The 19961-nt window shown below is 40.3% G+C and overlaps 1 protein-coding gene across 7 annotated transcripts in view; it reads left to right on the forward strand.

Moving 5' to 3' along the window:
* Positions 1-4199, forward strand: part of DYRK2 (dual specificity tyrosine phosphorylation regulated kinase 2) — a 55986-nt gene extending 51787 nt beyond the window's left edge. For 6 of the 7 annotated variants that reach the window (XR_013764283.1, XR_013764284.1, XR_013764286.1 and 3 more), the window contains 2 exons: positions 2062-2227; positions 2710-4199. The gene's annotated coding sequence lies outside the window, so the exon portion shown is untranslated. The remainder of the gene's footprint in view (positions 1-2061; positions 2228-2709) is intronic. The other variant, XR_013764285.1, reaches the window with a different exon arrangement.
* Positions 4200-19961: the final 15762 nt, after the last annotated feature.

A 19961-nucleotide genomic window follows, 5' to 3' on the forward strand; every position in this document is an offset into this window, starting at 1 on the left:
TCTGGCAGAGGTGCTCTGTAAAATATAAAGTACCGTGGAAATAGTAATTCCTGTTAGTTAAACAGGAGATTTTCAGTGTCCTTCCATGACATGTACTCCTGGCCTGGCCTCTCTTTTGCTTCTACCATCTAACTCCACAGAGATCTCTTCTAGAAGCTACAAAGCACATCCTGTCACCAGGGCCAGCTTAATGGGAAGCTGTCATCGACTCTTTACTCAGTGACTATGCTGAATTTAATGTCTGCTCTCATGTTCATATTCTTAGGAATTTTTGAACAAGGAACCTACATTTTTATCTAGCACTGGGCCATACAAATTGGATAACCAGTGTTGCTCATCCTTTCCTTCTAATTTATAACAAAATATCTGACTTTAAATTCCTTGGAACTTGCTTCATTTTCATCATCTGCTTTTGAGTATCTCTATATAGTCAATAATTATAAATTAAAATTTCTGATTAAAATTCTATATGTATATATGTATATATATATATACAGAGAGAGAGAGAGAGAGAGAGAGAGAGAGAGAGAGAGAGAGAGAGAGAGAGAGAGAGAGAGAGCTAAATAAAGTAAAAAATAAAATACAAATTCAGTGATTAGAATGTTTTCCTTCTAGACCATCAATATTCTGAATTTATGGAGCAAATATTTTTTCTATTCCTAACTTGTTCCTGGCACATGGCAGATTGTCAAGAGAAGGTAGTGGAATGTGTGAACAAGATCACCTACAGTGTATCAATCTATTGTGAGAGAAAGTCTCTGGATGATAAAAACATCTTTATAGTGTGATTTATGGTTTTCTTTCATTCAGTGTGCTTTATAGTACCTAAGAGTATTTGACTTTCAAAAAGTCACAGATCTTCAAATTCTTTCAGTGTATTCCATTAAAACAGGCCCTCTAAGAGAAACAAATCAAATATATTTTAAATTTGGTTCCCAGTTACAATACTGATAATTCTCATTAAGAAAGTTAGATTGTTTTGACTTTGTGGGATGTGTCATTTGATAATTAAAAAAATGAAGAAATGTAAAAATTTGTTTGTGTGTGTGTGTGTGTGTGTGTGTGTGTATGTATGTTGCCAAGGAATGAACCTAGGACCTGGTGCACATGCTCTCCCACTGAGCTACATCCCAATGCTCAAGCAATTTATAATTTGTTTTCAATCACAAGTAAAATTAGTTTACTTGTGATTGAAAGATAGATTTCAGCTATATGGTGGACATCTCTGCAGGGGGAGGTAGGTAGTGGTGAATAGGAATGGAGAATGTATGTGAATTAATTTATTGCTGCCTAAACAGTGGCCATAAAATGTCTAGGACATTTGTCTTTCACACAGGAATCTGGCAGCAGTTTAACCAAGTTGTTCTGTCTTAGAGTCTCTCACAAAGTTGCAGTCAGGTTGTTGGATGGGCCATTAGGCCACCCAAGATCCACAAGACATGGGGACTTGTCTCCGTTAGAGTGAGTGAAACAAGGGAAAGCAAGACAGAGGTTGTGACAACCTTTATAATTATAATCTGGCCTCTAGAATGATATTCTGTCATTCCTGTATTCTGTTGGATACAAGTACCAACCCCAATCCAGTGGGAGGGTACCATACAAGTGTGGGGATATTGGGAGAGAGGAATCATGGGGACTATTTTGGAGGCTGGCTGTCACAGAATTAGGTGTCCATTGGCCTATTCCTGAATTCTACATGAGTTCCCAATGTTTGGCTTCTTGGAACAGAGAGTAAATCAAAGGCACGGACATTTATTATACATCTGCCACTTGTGGGGCACTTACCCTGCTTATTTTGATTTATTTTATTTTATTTTGACTGGGAAAGGTGGGTGTCATATCCTCTCTACAGAAGTAGATTTTGAACCCGAGGTGGTTGTTATCTGAGGCACACACTCTTTTCACAAGACACTCCACCACCAGCAAGGTCATTGTTACAATGATTCAGGTGAAACCTGTGAAAAACAGACAGGACTCTCTGGTGACTCAAATGGGAGGAGGAAAGGACACTGTGTAACCAGCATGGAGCCACTGGATAAACTTCCTCCTTTCTATTCACAGGCCTAGAAGGAGACTTTGACCCTCATAAAGGCACAGCTGTCCACAAGCCCCATCTGACCCTTCATCTCAAGATCCACCCACAGGAACCAGGCCCTGGCATGAGATGTCTCTGGAGTACCCTGCAGGAAGTGGGAGGAAGGCTTACTTCATGTCCATTTCAGATGGGGTCAGTGTTCGCTTTAACCCACCTTAGGTGAAAAAGTGATTTCTCTTATGGTGATGAGAGTGGCAGTTAATAGAAGAGATGACAGTCACACAGACAAGGTTAAAGGGAGGACCGTATTATCATGTGGAAAATAAAACCAGAGAGATATTTGATGCTTACACAGTGTAGTATAGAAGAATTTGGACAGCAGGTTCAAATTCTGTCCTACTCCTAGATCTGTGACTTAGGTCAACACAGGTAAGCTCACCTATAAATGTGGTGACGATGCCCACCTCACTAGGATTTGTATGAATATGAATGGAGATACCGTTAATTACTACTGTGGGTAGCATATAGTAGGTGCTACATAGACTGTAGTGTATGAATCTGGTTCTCCAGGGGAATAGAACATAAATCTACTTATAAGAGGGGATTTTTAGATTAGTTTACGTGATCATAAGGTAGAGGGAGATAAACTCACAATGGCTGTCTGTATGTTGCAGAGCCAGGAACCCAGAAGCTGCTCAGGCTAAGAAGCCGGGAACTTCACAGCAGAGGGATCAATGATGCAGACCCAGTTCAAGATCAAAGGCCTGCAAGCCCTCTGGAGAATGTCTGGTGCAAGTCATGTTCCAAAGCTGAAGAATCTGGAATCTGATATTTGACAGCAGCAGCAAAAAAACATGCCTGGTTAAGAAGATCTGATGGCACATGAGCTTCACCTCTTCTCCCCTTTCCCTTGCACCCACCTTCAGCACAGGTCTTCCCCACTCAGTTCACTGACCTACCTGCCAATGGTTCGGAAACACAGACACACCCAGAGGGATGCCTTACCTGTTTTCTAGGTGCCTCTCAATTCAGTCAAGACGACAACCAAGATTAACCATCTGGTGGCTAACCATCAATGTTGTTACTTTTATTAAAGCAAATTATTTCTCCAACAAAAGATTTCCATAGATTGAAACTATGTAAATACAACTTTGCATTCTTAGTTAGATAGATGCCCAGTAATGGCAAGGTATTTATTTATGTAAGTATGCAGAACGCATCCTTAGTTACATTGCACAGCATGGTGAGAGAGCAGCTGTGGACTAGGCAGCTATTGTGAATGTTTCCTGGAGTTGGAAAAACTGAGAGAGAGAGAGAGAGAGAGAGAGAGAGAGAGAGAGAGAGAGAGAGAGAGAGTAAAAATACTATTATCTTCTGCTAGAGTGGTAACAAGCTGCAAGAAAATGGGGATAATGATGGTGTGGGGGTACAGGGCTGTATATGGGACAAACTAAAGCTGAAACAGATGAGCCAATATAGTGATGAATTTGAAGGCACTTTGTGAATATGTGCTGTGCACAATATCATCCAGGGCTCACCTCCAGTTATCAGTGTGTCAGTGGCAGAAAAGGGGAGAGTGGAACACAGAGTTCTGGTTCCCACCCCTGGTTTTTTCCCTGTTCCGCTTCCCCTTGGGAAAGTGCATGCCACGTCTCTCCTCTGACATTTCCTGGTTATTTAGACATTAGCTCCAGCACAGCCTGCACAAGGTCTAGTGCCTGGTGGGAGAAAGTCAGTTAATTAAAGTCCCCTCATGCCATTTTTCATCACTTCTCTATAATTTTCATAATAAGGTGAAATCATCAAAGAGAAACCAAGATCACTCAGTGGACAGATGCATGGGGGAGGAGAGACTCAGCACTTAGGAGAAAAGCTCCAGAGGGTGGAGATTTGAGCCAGCAAGAGCTGGGCCTGAGAGTTGGGCCTGAGAGCTTTGCACAGCTGTCTCTGGAGTAGGACAAGGAATATCTCTGGGGTATGTGCTGGGGCAGGGATGGGGTATGTGTTCAGTCTACCAAAAGGAATAAGAGTTTCACTTTCACTGTGTCTTTGGAATGAAACAGCATTTTTGAAAAATTATAGATTATGATGGTGAATAGATCTATCTATCTATGTATCTATGTATCTATCTATCTATCTACCCATCTATATACCTACTTACCTACATACATAATACAATAGTAAAGAAAACTACAAGTTGTCCAGGGAAGAGGGGTTGAAAATTAGTCAAAACTACTTTGTAGCTATGCCTGTATATTTAATATTTTGGTTTAAACTAAAAGTAGCAAAAACGCATACAGTTTATGTTGTAATGTTGGTTTAGTTTCACCAACTGAAATCTGTATTCTACATTACAGAAGATGGGTTCAGATACGAACTATTTTTTAATTAGACTTATTAACATATGACACCAAAGAATATTTCCAGGTATGAATAAGTTGAGGTACCTACATCAACAGCTTTTGTCTTTATGACATCATTCTTGTCTTTGATTATGGAGGCCAGGTGAAGATAATTTTCTACAAAGTTTCCTTAATTTAGAGCTATTCTTTATATTGCCAATTTTGCAGGCGTGTCAGAGGAAAACATAGCAAGAGAAGGCTCAGTGCTAACCTCCTGTAGAAGTATGCATTTCATTCTCTAGTCTACATCATTTGTAGGTTATGTTTTCTGGGACTGTAATCTGTGTTTAAGTAAAAATATAGGAATTGAAGATTAGGTAATTAATCCCTTTGTTTGCTCACTATAAACAAACCATCAAATAATTCAAACCACAATATCTCTGTCTCTCTGCAGGTTCATCTGTTTGAGCACATGAATCCTGTTCTCCCCTCTTCACCTTACCTTGCCAGAGCAATATGAATTTAATGGCATCCAGATGTCTTGGACATATTTGCTTACTTCACTACACTTTACACTAAGAGTAAAGATAAGGCCTTGATAGTTCTTTTTATTTCTTAAAGTTCATTAATCCATAAGAGCAAAATGTTTCCAACATAAGGAAAATGAATGGATTACATTTAGACCAAATGGGCAAACCCAGGAGAATTTTAGAAAGGTTTTGGAGGTTGGGGAACTGAGAAAAGAACTTTAGATTGTGTAGAGGGAAATGAGGAGGTGGGAGGGGATGGGGGAAAGATAGTGGACTGAGGCAGACATTACCCTATGTACATGTTTGATTACATGAATGGTGTGAATCTACATTATGTACTACCATAGAAATGAAAAGTTGTACCCCATTTGTGTACAATGAATCAAAATGCAGTCTGTAAAAATAAAAATAAATAAAAATTTTTAAAAAGAATATATATTTATTCATAGAACTTATTTAGCTTACCCACAAGAAACTTCAAATATTTCCCCTCAAAACAAGAATAATTGCCTAGCACATCCTGTCCTGATTTATAAATGTGGGGTCTGGGAGGTAGAGGCTCACATGGAATAGGACTCTTCCTGGGGTTCCCCAGATGGGAAGGTGCTCTCACCTGCAACAAATTCTAGTTCCACACCAGTGGTTGCCTCTCCTTAGGGTTGATCCTTCTGCGGAGCACAAGACTCTCCTCTTGTCTGCCTATAGGTTTTCTATGAAGAGAAGATGGAGTGGTTCTCAGAGAGTGAGCCCCAAGCAGGGCAGAGATGGTTTGTCACCCCTGGAAGACATTTTCTTTGTCTTTCAGGAAGACTAAGCTTTATCCTCACTTTAGCTAAGCATGATCTTGTGTCTAAATGCTGGGCAGTGAGATGTAAGTATAAATGGTGGTCAGCTTCTGAGCACCTTTTCTGAGGAACAGCCATGTGTGTCTTGGAGTTCTCTCCTCCTTTGTTACTTTCTCACTTTGTAGACTGGAACTTGGACTACCCGAGAGAAGGTGGAGATGAAAACTTATCAAGCTGGATTCTTAAAGACTTTCTGAAATCTCCATCACAGCTCTGAGTTTGTTATAATTTGATTATGACAAATTATATTGATTTCGTTTAGGTAAGAGAGAAATACTTTTTTATCTCATCTAAATTACTTTTCTGTTGAATTTTCTTTCACTTGCACTTAAACAAGGTAAAGAGTAGGAGTTGGGGTTTTTGTTTTATATTGTCCAAGATTTTGCATATAGCAGCAATACAGAGATATAGACTCCTAATAAGCACATAGGAGAGTACAGAGTTTAGTTGTAGACTAATTCCTGAGATTCTGAAGCAGTTTCTTGATCCATGTCAGTGGTGACTGGGGTCTCACAAGTATCCTTCAAGATCACCTACTCCTAGTAGCTGTTAATTCGTAATGAAGAGTAACTTGTGAGCAACTTCCTAAATTTCTTTTTCCTCTTTATTTCTAAGACTAGTTAAGTGAGCTTCATAGAATTCAAAATGGGTTCTGCCTTTTGAAATGGTGTAAAGGGTGAGTTAAGCATGATACAAATATTCTAAGTAGATATGTTTAAAAGGGGTCAAAGGATGCAGGAAAGAGTCCAGGATTCTCTAATTATCAAAAATTATACAAAATTTATAAAGAGAGCAGATGGGAAAGGTAGAGACCCTATTCAGAAAAGATAAGCTCAATGAAGATGGTTGTCATTATGTCAAAACCCCAGTTCATTGCAAGTTTTACTGTTTCTTACATCCAAGGACTTTTGTACTAATGAGAGCAGAAATGGTTCTGTCTCAGTTTTTCTGAGATGTTGACTTGTCATTGAACTCTCAACCTCAGATGACACCTCATCCTCAACTGGGAACCTCCCTTATACCTCATTTAGCACAGGGGGCGAGAAGCCAAGCCATGGCTCATAGGCCCAACCGTAGTCTGAGGGATAAGAATGCTATTCTCAAATGGTTCTCAAGAATGCTATTCTCTCACAGAGAAGAATAACATTTTATGACAAGAAAATTACATGAGACTAACATTTCAGTGTTTATAAATAAAGTTATATTTGCACGTAGTCATGGCTATTCATTGCACACTGTGTATGGCTGTTTTCACACTATAGTAGCAAAGTTAAGTAGCTCAACCTAGCCTGCGTGGGCCACAGAGGCTCAGGTAGTCATTATCTGGCCCTTCACAGAGACAGTTTGCCAACCTCAGATCTAGCACAGTGTGCCATCTTGGTTTTGGAATTCAGAAGTAAAATCCTAAAATTTGAGAGTAGAAAGAGTATTTAGAAAGTAAGTCCCTGCTGACATCTCTAATTCATACATGGCTAGGGTTAGCAGTCTTTCATTCTTAGATATTTACTCAGTATCAGCAAGGTTGGGGAACATTTTACAGAGATGGATACTGAGGTACACAGAGATTAGTTACATTGCCCAAGCATGCCTAGCTTATAGGAGACACAATTGGGATTAGAACTCAGTTTGACTCTGGAATCCAGGTCCTCTGCTGCTCCTTTTACTCAAGAGTGAATGAATAAACATTTAATAGTTGCATTCTGTGTGCCAGTCTTTCAAATATGTGAAGGTAACTACCAAATTCCTAAAAAAAAAAAAAAAAATACATTTATAGAAATTCCAAAAGCTAAAGCCATATAATACTTATGGAGAAGCACAAGTGAATATAGTCTTACAGAATTTTCTGTCTTCTCTACCTAATCCATCATTCTAGGTGCCAGCAGGTAAGGGGTTTGAAAACCACTTAGTACAAAGAAAGATTGAAGCATTTGGAATATTTAACCTGGAGAACAGAACTCCTGTTAGGAAATCATGGGGGCAGTTTTAGGCTTTCCATGACATTCATATATCCAGAGGATGCAAGAACATTTTCCCCAGGACCTACTTTCAGAACAAAGAGACATACTTTCTAAAAGCTTCCAGGAAACCTGTGTTAGGCGAGATTCCTCAAAAAAACAGACACCAGGATGAGATTATATCTGCTGGGCTCTCAAAGGGAAAAACAAGTGTGGATGGGAATAGTGATCTGTGAAGGCTGGCAGAGGAGTCAGACTCTAACTGAACTCTGGCATGGAGTGAAGGAAAGAGGGAGAGAGGTTGGTGGAAGTGCTTATACTGTGCAGTCTAAGCAAAATCTTAAGAGAATTTTTTAGTCAACATCAACTGACATACAAATTTTGTCTCCCAGGAACCAATCTGTGTTAATATTCCTTCGGATCCACAAACTTGGGGGTGACTACCTGAGTGCAGCACCTGGGTCCTTGATCAGTTGTGCTGCTAGAATAGGAGGTATTCAAGTTGCACTCTCAGGACTGCCACTTTTCTCCTCACAGCTCATTGGTCCATTATTAAGTCAATCCTTTTGGATTAAGTGCCCTGATTGGCTGAGGCTTGCATTCTTTTTTTTTTTTTTTTAATTGTAAACAAATGGGATACATGTTGTTTCTCTGTTTGTACATGGCGTAAAGGCATACCATTTGTGTAATCATAAATTTACATAGAGTAATGTTGTTTGATTCATTCTGTTATTTTTTCCCTTCCCCCCACCCCTCCCACCCCTCTTTATCCTCTATACAGTAGTTCCTTCCTCCATACTTGCCCCCCTCCCTAACCCTAACTCTAACCCTAACACTAACCCTTCCCTCCCCCCCATTATGTGTCATCCTCCACTTATTAGCGATATCATTCGTCCTTTGGCTTTTTGAGATTGGCTTATCTCACTTAGCATGATATTCTCCAATTTCATCCATTTGCCTGCAAATGCCATAATTTTATCATTCTTTATGGCTGAGTAATATTCCATTGTATATATTATGCCATAGTTTCTTTATCCACTCATCAATTGAAGGGCATCTAGGTTGGTTCCACAGTCTGGCTATTGTGAATTGAGCAGCTATGAACATTGATGTGGCTGTATCTCTGTAGTATGCAGATTTTAAGTCCTTTGGGTATAGGCCAAGGAGTGGGATAGCTGGGTCAAATGGAGGGTCCATTCCAAGTTTTCTAAGGAATCTCCACACTGCTTTCCAGAGTGGCTGCACTAATTTGCAGCCCCCACCAGCAGTGTATGAGTGTACCTTTCTCCCCACATCCTCGCCAAACACCTGTTGTTGCTCGTATTCTTGATAATCGCCATTCTTAATTGGGGTGAGATGGAATCTTAGGGTGGTTTTGATTTGCATTTCTCTTATTACTAGAGATGTTGAACATTTTTCCATATGTTTGTTGATTGCTTGTAGATCTTCTTCTGTGAGGTGTCTATTCATTTCCTTAGCCCATTTGTTGACTGGATTATTTGAATTCTTGGAGTAGAGTTTTTTGAGTTCTTTATAGATTCTGGAGATTAGTGCTCTATCTGAAGTATGATTGGCAAAGATATTCTCCCACTCTGTAGGCTCTTTTCTTCGCATTGCTGATAGTTTCCTTTGCTGAGAGAAAGCTTTTTAGTTTGAATCTATCCCAGTGGTTGATTCTAGCTTTTATTTCTTGTGCTATGGGAAGTCCTGTTAAGGAAGTCTGGTCCTAGACCAACAAGGTGAAGATTTGGACCTACTTTTCTTTTCTATAATCTGCAGGGTCTCTGGTCTGATTCCGAGGTCATTAATCCATTTTGAGTTTTGTTCGTGCATGGTGAGAGATATGGGTTTTAGTTCATCTGTGCATATGGATTTCCAATTCTCCCAGCACCATTTGTTGAAGAGGCTATCTTTTCTCCATTGCATATTTTTGGCACCTTTGTCTAGTATGAGAAAATTGTATTTATTTGGGTTTGTGTCCGTGTCCTCTATTCTGTACCATTGATCTACCTTTCTATTTTGGTACCAATACCATGCCGTTTTTGTTACTATTGCTTTGTAGTAGAGTTGAAGATCTGGTATTGCAATACCCCCTGTTTCACTCTTCCTGCTAAGGATTGCTTTAGCTATTCTGGGTTTCTTATTCTTCCAGATGAATTTCATAATTGCTTGCTCTATTTCTGTAAGGTACACAATTGGGATTTTAATTGGAATTGCATTGAATTTGTATAGCACTTTAGGTAGTATGGCCATTTTGACAATATTAATTCTTCCTATCCAAGAACATGGAAGATCTTTCCATCTTCTAAGGTGTTCTTTAATTTCTTTCTTTAGTGTTGTATAGTTCTCATTGTAGAGGTCTTTCACCTCTTTTGTGAGATTGATTCCCAAGTATTTTATTTTTTTCGAGGCTATTGTGAATGGGGTAGTTTTCCTAATTTCTCTTTCTGAAGATTCATCACTTATGTATAAAAATGCGTTGGATTTATGGGCATTGATCTTGTAACCTGCTACTTTACTGAAATCACTTATGAGTTCTAAGAGTTTTCTGGTGGAATTTCCAGGTTCCTCTAAATATATAATCATGTCATCAGCGAACAGGGATAGTTTGAGTTCTTCTTTTCCAATTTGTATCCCTTTAATTTCTTTGGTTTGTCTAATTGCTCTGGCCAGAGTCTCAAGAACGATGTTGAATAGAAGTTGTGAAAGAGGGCATCCCTGCCTTGTTCCAGTTTTTAGGGGGAATGCTTTCAGTTTTTCACCATTTAGAATGATATTAGCCATGGGCTTAGCATAAATGGCCTTTACAATGTTAAGGAATGTTCCCACTATCCCTATTTTTTTCTAGTATTTTGAGCATGAAGGGGTGCTGTATTTTATCAAATGCTTTTTATGCATCTATTGAAATAATCATGTGATTCTTGACTTTAAGTCTATTAATATGGTGAATTACGTTTATTGATTTCTGATGTTGAACCAACCCTTGCATCCCTGGGAGGAAACCCACTTGATCATGGTGCACTATCTTTTAATATGTTTTTTGTATGCGATTTGCTAAAATTTTGTTGAGAATTTTTGCGTCGCTGTTCATTAAGGATATTGGTCTGAAATTTTCTTTCCTTGATGAGTCTCTGTCTGGTTTAGGTATCAGTGTGAATATTGGCTTCATAGAATGAGTTTGGGAGGATTCCCTCCTCTTCTATTTTATGGAATACTTTGAGAAGTATTTTATGGAATACTTTGAGAAGTATTGGAATGAGCTCTTCTTTAAAGGTTTTGTAGAGCTCGGCTGAGAACCCATCTGGTCCCGGACTTTCTTTGTTGGTAGGCTTTTGATGACTTCTTCTATTTCAGTACTTGAAATTGGTCTATTTAAATTGTTTATGTCCTTCCTCGTTCAGTTTAGGCAATTCTCTGTCTCTAGAAAACCTGTTGATGTACTTCAAAATTGTCTATTTTGTTGGAGTATAGATTTTCAAATAGCTTCTAATTATGTTTTGTATTTCCATCCTGTCTGTTGTGACTATTTCCTTGTCATTCCGAATTTAGTGATTTGGGTTTTCTCTCGTCTTCTCTTTGTTAGTGTGGCTAAAGGTTATCAATTTTGTTTATTTTTCGAAGAACCAACTATTTATTTTGTCAATTTTTGTATTGTTTCCTTTGTTTCAATTCATTGATTTCAGCTCTGAGTTTACATATTCCTGTCTTCTACTACTTTTGGTGCTGTTCTGTTCTTCTTTTTCTAGGGCTTTGAGCTGTAGTGTTAGGTTGTTTATTTTTTGAGTTTTACTTCTTTTATTAAATGCGCTCCATGAAATAAATTTCCCTCTAAGTACTGTTTTCATAGTGTCCCAGAGATTTTGATATGATGTTTCTTTGTTCTCATTTACCTCTAAGAATTTTTTAATTTCCTTCCTAATATCTTCTGTTATCCATTCATCATATAATAGCATATTGTTTAATCTCCAAATGTTGGAATAGTTTCTGTGTTTTACTCTTTCATTTATTTTTAACTTCAATCCATTATGATCTGATAGAATACATGCTAGTGTCTCTATCTTCTTGTATTTGCTAACATTAGCTTTGTGGCATAATATATGGTCTATTTTAGAGAAGGATCCATGTGCTGCTGAGAAGAAAGTGTATTCACTCTTGGTTGGATGGAATATTCTATAAATGTCCGTTAAGTCTAAATTATTGATTGTGTTGTTGAGATCTATGGTTTCTTTGCTCAATTTTTGTCTGGAAGATCTGTCCAGTGGTGAGAGCGGCGTGTTAAAATCACCTAGTATTATTGTGTTGTGGTCTATTTGGTTTCTGAAATTGAGAAGGATTTGTTTGACATACATAGATGAGCCACTGTTTGGGGCATAGATGTTTATGATTGTTATATCTTGCTGATTTATGCTTCCCTTAAGCAGTATGAAATGACCTTCTTTATCCCTTCTGACTAACTTTGGCTTGAAGTCCACATTATCGGAAATGAGGATGGATACTCCAGCTTTTTTGCTGAGTCCATGTGCATGGTATGTTTTTCCCCATCCTTTCACCTTTAATCTATGGGTATCTTTTTCTATGAGGTGAGTCTCTTGCAGGCAACATATTGTTGGATCTTTCTTTTTAATCCAGTCTGCCAGTCTATGTCTTTTGATTGATGAATTCAGGCCATTAACATTCAGGGTTATTATAGAGAAATGATTTGGTTTCCCGGTCATTTGGTTCATTTTTAAAATTTTGTTTATTTATTTGTTTGACACAACTTGTTTCCTCCTTTATTTGACAATTCCTTTAGGATAATTCCTCCCTTTGCTGATTTGCTTCTTTGTTTTTCATCTCTTCCTCATGGAATATTTTGTTGAGAATGTTCTGTAATGCTGGCTTTCTTTTTGTAAATTCTTTTAGCTTTTGTTTATCATGGAAGGATTTTATTTCATCGTCAAATTTGAAGGTAAGTTTTGCTGGGTATAAGATTCTTGGTTGGCATCCATTTTCTTTCAGGGCTTGAAAAATGTTGTTCCAGGCCCTTCTAGCTTTTAGGGTCTGGATTGAAAAATCTGCTGATATGCGTATTGGTTTCCCCCTGAATGTAATTTGGTTCTTTTCTCTCACAGCCTTTAAAATTCTGTCTTTATTTTGTATGTTAGGTATTTTCATTATAATGTGCCTTGGTGTCGGTCTGTTGTAATTTTGTGTATTTGGAGTCCTATAAGCCTCTTGAACTTGATTTTCCATTTCATTCTTCAGATTTGGGAAATTTTCTGATATTATTTCATTGAATAAATTGTTCATTCCTTTGGCTTGTTTCTCTAGACCTTCCTCAATCCCAATAATTCTTAAATTTGGCCTTTTCATGATATCCCATAGTTCTTGTAGATTCTGTTCATGATTTCTTATCATCTTCTCTGTTTGTTCAACTTTGTTTTCAAGGTTAAATATTTTTTCTTCAGTGTCTGAGGTTCTGTCTTCCAGGTGTTCTATCCTATTGGATATGCTTTCTATGGAGTTCTTAATTTGGTTTATTGTTTCCTTCATGTCAAGGATTTCTGTTTGGTTTTTTTTCAATATCTCTAACTCTTTATTGAAATGATCTTTTGCTTCCTGTATTTGCTCTTTTAACTGTCGATTGGTGCGATCATTCAATGCTTGCATTTGCTCTTTCATCTCATCGTTTGCTTCTCTGATCATTTTAATTGTGTACATTCTGAACTCCTTTTCTGTCATTTCTTCTGCCATGTTGTCATTGGGTTTTATTGATGTAACATCTAGATTTGTTTGCAGCATTTTCTTTCCTTGTTTTCTCATATTGTTCAGGTATCAGTGGACTGCTGAGATATTGCAGATTTCCTCTATTGACTTACAATGTCCCTGAAGATTTCTATATATATCCCCCCTTAGCCTTCAGTAGGCTGAAGTCATGGAGGAAGTTGATAATGTGGTGCTCCACAAGGAAGCTGCCTCTCTAGGAGTGGTGGCCTTCAGGTGGGGTATAATCCCTGCTAGTGGGCAGAGGTGCCTCCACTTGTTAACCAATGGTCATCCAAAGGGGACCTAGGCTGCGGGCTGAGGCAAGGCCTGTTTGGGCCTAAGTCTCTGGTTTTACCGTCCTTGTGGGGAAACCTCACCCACCAGGGAAGACTCACCCGGTGGGGAGGTCTCGCTGGTCAGTTCCCTCCTAGAGGTTCCCCTCAATTTACAGCTACCGCCTGGGCTGGGCTGCCTTCCTCTGCAAAGTTCCCAGGGGCCCGGCCCTACCTCCTGGGCCTGGGAGCCTCACCCTTCGCAGATGAATCTCCTTAGGCTGCCCCTCCTCAGAGAATTTGCCCACAGGCCTGGAACCTTCGCTCCGCCCTAAGCCTGTCTCTGTGCGGCTCTTCCACCCAGAAGCCTCCTAGATCCTGGGACCCTGCTCTGCACCTAATCGCCTGGCTGTGTGGCCCCTCCTCTGAGCAGCCACCTGTGGCCCCGAACAATCGCTCTGAGTCCCAGAGACCCGCCACAGGCCTCTTCCTCCAGACAGCCGCCCAGTATTCCGGTGCGGTCACTAGGAGTTCAAGAAACTCACTTCGTGCCTCCTCCTCCCACCAACCACCCGTAGCCCTGGGCAATCAATCACTCCGAGTCGAAGTGACCCTCCCTGTTCCTCCTCCTTCTCCAGATAACCCCCCGGGTGTTCAGGAGCAGTCCCTCTGAGTGGCTCTGAATCCACGTGACCCGCTGCACGGGTCCTCTGGGCAACCGCCCGGAGCTCTGGTGCGGCCACTCAAGACCAAGCGTCCCACCACGCTTCTCCTCCAGGCAACCCCCTGTATTCAGGAGCTGTCACTTTAAGACCAAACAACTCACCACTCACCTTCTCCTCTGAGCAGCCGCCTGGAGCGCTAATGCAGCCACTGCGAGTCCAAACGGCCCGCTGCGCTTCTCCTCCTCCTCGTCCTACTCCTCCGGGCAGGCCCCGGGGTTCAGAAGTGGTCAGAGTCCAAACAGCTTGCCACGCAGTCCCTTCTCTGGCAACCGCCTGTAGCTCTGGTGTAGTTACCCGAATCCAAGCGGCCGCGCTCCTCTTCCTCCTCCTCGTCCTCAGGGCAGGCCCCGGGGTTCAGAAGCGTCGTTCTGAGTCCAAACAGCTCGCTGCGTGGCTTCTCCTCTGGCAACCGCCTGTAGCTCTGGTGCAGTCACTCTGAATCCAAGTGGCCACGCTCCTCCTCCTCCTCCTCAGGGCAGGCCCCGGTGTCCTGAGTCCACACAGCTCTCCTCGCCACTCTTCCCCTGGGCAGCCGCCGGAGCCCCAGTGGTTGCTCCGAGTCCCAGCGCTGTGCCGAGCGGCCTCCTTTACGGCGCTCCCAGCTGCCCGAGTTCACTGCTCCAGCGGGGGGAGGGGCGTCTCGCCGGCAGTTCTACTTCACAAAGTTTCCTGCGTTCCGGGAGCACCGTCCCATCCGGGATGCCTCCCCAGGGGGTGAGAGTCACCCGGCTGCTTTGAGTTGGTCCCAAGCGTCTCAATATCTCCTCTTTTGAATCCTGAGTCCTGGAGCAACATGAAATGCAGCCACCCTCTAGGCCGCCATCTTGAAACCCCCGAGGCTTGCATTCTTGAACAATTACTTTGGGTAGGGGGAAGGGATTGCAGGTCCCCTAAGTCCAAGCTTTGGTCAGTTCTTTATAGCATATGGGTAGTGGGAAGGAGGGACTGGTATCTAAATAAAAATCTAGTGTTCCAAGGGGGAAAAGGGAATAATCTCCATGATACTGATATTCCAACCCAATCTATCTGGAGACAAATCCTGTGATTGTATCTCTTCAACACATCTCTTAAAATCTATGGTGATGACAGGTTTTAAAAGTCATAGTTTTGGGAATATGAAGATGGGATCAGTTCTCACATAAAAGCATCTGGTTATCTGTGATACATGTGTTGCTAAGCCTCATTTTAAATCATTCTATAAACTGATCATGAGCTGATATTTTGTAGTAGAAATGTAACAATCATCACAGTTAATAATTATGGAGCAACATTTATGTGCCCAACACTGCTTTATCTCCATTCTCATACTTAATTCCCAAACACGCTATTAGATAAGCAATCTTACTAGCTCCAGATTATTCAAGAGGATACTAAAGACTTAGGGGGTTAAGAAACATTCCTGAGAACATAACAGGTAAGTGGGTGACTGGTTGATTACAAAGTTCTAGCATTTCCTCTGCTTACATGGCTATCTCTCTTCCAGCTTGCTTCACCAAAGCATTTCAGATTTGCGTTTCAGGACTTCTCTTCTGGGTAAGATTGCAAAAGCTCTGTGTATTCTTTGGTACTGTATTAGTGGCACTACCCCCACACTGACTTGAGATGACTACTGAAGGCTCTTGAGGTTGGCACAATGCCAACCCAAAGGGCAAGTTGCCCTTAATGTTCAGTCATTACAGGTAGCCAAATACAGTGCAGTGCTCAGGAATAACAGCACTCGACTGACCTTGTAAGGACAACTGTTTAATGTATCCATTTGGGTTGCTTAGTTATGTGCTGATACACACCAAGATCATGTGGAGCTAGCACTTTAGGGAGCCAATGGAAAGACAGATGATGACCAAAATACTGGGGGCTGTGGAGAGAATTTCAATGGTCATTTCAGTGACAACTCAGTTGATTACCGTAATCTTTACTGTGGTGTGCTCTGCTTGGAGGAATACAAATTAACAACATAGATAAGTAAAGAAGTGAGTATGTATTGAAAAGGCATAATGAATTTACAGAAGTATTCAGTAGAAGAGCCCCTTCACTATCAGTGAAGTACTTTTAGAATATAATTCATTATATATAATATCATTCGCTGTTGTTTTCAAGAGTACAACCATTGGGTTAAGAGCTGTTCACCTACATATGCTTTGAAGAAATATAATTCAGATAACTTCCACAAGATTTAATTTTAATACATTTCCTTATGTCTATACATTCAGGAAATATTCATGAAGGTTTTATTATGTGCAAGACACTCTACTGAATTTTAAGACATTGACTGGGTAGATCTGGGGTGAGGCCAGATTCTGCTTTCCTAACAAGTTTCCAGATCACACTGAGTAGAAAGGGCTTCTAGAGATTCAACTAGAAAAGGTGATGCACTGAACATCAGAGCCCAATACCACTGTAGGCTGAGTCTGGGGAGGATGCCGCTCTCAACCAGTGGATGGGTCTCTGACAACAGCACCCACGCCAGCACCAACCACAGCATGCCCTTGGCTTCCCTGCTGCTGCTGGTCAGTGGGTGTGGTAATCCCTATAGCTGGAGTAAGTTCCTATTTGCAGGAATTGTTCCAGTCTCTAAGACCTGAGTGAGAGCAGATAGTGAGAGGCAGACGCTGCTTCCCACCATGACTCACCATAGGAAAAATTCTCCAAAACTGGGAAGGAAGATCAGGTCTGGACAACCAAAAGAGGATAAATGTCCACTGTAGGTACTATGTTAGTTTGTATATTAAAAAAAATTAAACTCCATGTAGTGATATGGCTCACCATTACATGATCCACTGTGCAGAGATAAAATTCCCGGAAGCCTATGCAGTCACATGGCTTTGACCTTGGATGCAGCACTCTTCTAGAATCCACCCTCCTAATGTCATGCTCATCTGGCTTCTTTTTTATTTGCAGTAAAAATGCTTCACATTCCAATTCTCATTTGCTTTATTTTCCTTTTTACTGAATTTTTTTGTGTGTGTCAGGGAATATTGCTCTGGATTTAGTTTATGAGGGTCAATGAACTCCCAGAGGTATTCAGTTCATCCTTATGATGGGATTTCCAGGGCATTTTCTCCAATATTAAAAAATAAAGGTAAATCTTACGCTTCAGTTAAGAAGAATGAGAAATGTCAAAGTGTACCCCTGTTTGTTCCCCTTTTAGGATCCCTATCCCCATCCAAACTGTAAGCTGGCTTTCATTAAAATGTGACATTTATCTTTCTAAAGTGAATTTGTCTTCCTATGATAAGAAGAGAAAAATGTCACCATGTCCTGCAAAATAAATAAATAAATACAGGAAGAGAAACATGACGATTTTAATGTAAACCATAATTTGAAAATAATATCTTTCTTAAATATACACTAATAGTGTATTAGTACACTAATAGAGGCAAAAATTGGTATGGGAATTCAAATAAATTCTGGGCTGGGGGATAGCTCAGTGGTAGAACATGTGCTTAGCACAACAGCACAAAAATAAATAAATAAATTCTATCATCCTCCAAGAATACACTGGAAAAAGATGCTTATCAAAACCATAATATAGACTTTTATTTCCTCATACTTGTCTCTCATTGTTAGTGAAGGGCAGGAATCATAAACAGGCATTTCTGTGTGAGAAATGAAGATTAGTAGGTTTAGACAGGGAAGAGGGGGTAGATAGTGAAAAGGGATCCAGGAGAATCAGTCACCTGGCTGAATTTCCCATTTTTTAATCAAGTATAAAACAGCACATCAATGAAGGGTCCAACTGATGGAATGGGCACAAATCCTCAAGAGCTAGTCAGACTGCCCCAGACCAGGCATGACACCACCGGACAGACAGAGAAGCTATGCTCTCTTTTCATCTCCAGACGAACAGAAAAGACTTAACTCATCTAATTTTAAAACTAACCATGGGAACCTTCAACATTTATTTCACAAATATAGCAAATTGGAAGTGCTTTGGTCTGGAGGTCAGTCCAGGACCCTGATTTTAATTCTGTTTCTAACACTCTTTCCTCATCTGAAGAATGAGAGGTTTAGAGTAAGTGACCATAAAGACCTTTCTTTTGTGACATGTGAATCAAAAGACTGAAATGATTTCTGTCTACAACATGCTCTGTTAGAAGAAGAGGGATGAGATCAGGAAAGAACTTTAGAGGTGGGAGAAATGAAAAACTTGAAGAAACACCTAGAGAAAGATGAGAAATGAAGAGAGGTCTTCAGTGGGTAGTTAACAAGTCACAACAGCCTGTTGTCACTTCCCCCGTCCCCTGGAGCTGTGGACTGAGAGAGAGTCTTTCAGATACTCAGGAAGTCAATCTGATTGTTCCCAACAGCAAGTATCTGTTTCTTGAGTAGCTTTCTTCTGAATGCGATAGCTATAGAAACCCACCAGGAGGTGAAATGATGTTTTGGTGACCAGCAGAGATAGCCAGAACACTATCACTCCATGGGCAAGGTAGGAATCCAGTTTAATATTGAACTTTATCCTTGATCGTGAAGATCCTTCTCTTAAATAAAGGATCAACAATTTGGTTCCATTAAATGTGATTCAGAACCAGAGAGGAAATAAGAATCAAATTCTTATCTGTTTAAATCAAAGATTAGCCACTGTCATGGAAGTATCTGAATGAAGGTGACTGGCCTTTTGTTTTTCTACAAACAGATGTTGAATAAAGAAAAGGGAGAGCCTGTGTTTAAGAAAAGAATTATTTTTAAGTTCTCTAGTAGTTGGAATTGGCTGGATTTATTTACTGGTTTGTATCTTTTTTGGTTTGAACTGTGAAAAGGAGCAAGCAGAAAGGAATTTTATTCTGCTTGGACACTAAACACAGTAGCTCCACATAACCCTTTTTAAAGACCTACCCTATGCTAATCTATCACACACATAATACAGCATGTACAAAAAACTCTAGGAGTCTGATGGATTAACCCTCATTTTGAATGCTAACCCTGTATAGCAATTCTGAGGTGCAGAGGTAATCCTCAAGGTTACAAATGAGTTAAACTAAGGTCTCCTCATTTTGAATCAGATGTGCTTAGAGCTACTACCATGCTTCTGGAATCATCTGGAAGGCAGAAGCAACTTGGCTGTGAAAGGAGTACATTGGGCTCAACTTCAGAGCAAGACACCAACCAGCAACAGCCTACATATATAGAAATTTGCCCAGCTCTAAGGGCATCATTGTATATTGGGACTACACCTTACAGTTGTCCCTTCTGAAATAACGTACTGGTTGAATAAATGAGTGGATGAATGTGCTTGCCTCTCTGTCGGCAGGAGTTGACTATGCCTGACCGTGCAGAAGTATTTCCCCAAAGAATGAATCCTGCTAAACACAAAAAAACTGTAAAGTTAATATTCCAAATTGGTCTCTTTGTTTTGTTTTCTAAAAATGGATTTTAATGTCATCCTATAACTTAAGGTCAACTTCTCAACCTATTCGAGTTCTGAGAAGTGCAATATAATGGTCAATGGCCAAGTACACTGTATGGAGCTCATTGACTGTGAAAAGGAGACTTTCTGAGTTGTGGGGTGAGC

This window comes from Sciurus vulgaris (assembly GCF_902686455.1).
Source record: "Sciurus vulgaris genome assembly, chromosome: 5".
Lineage (NCBI taxonomy): Eukaryota > Metazoa > Chordata > Mammalia > Rodentia > Sciuridae > Sciurus > Sciurus vulgaris.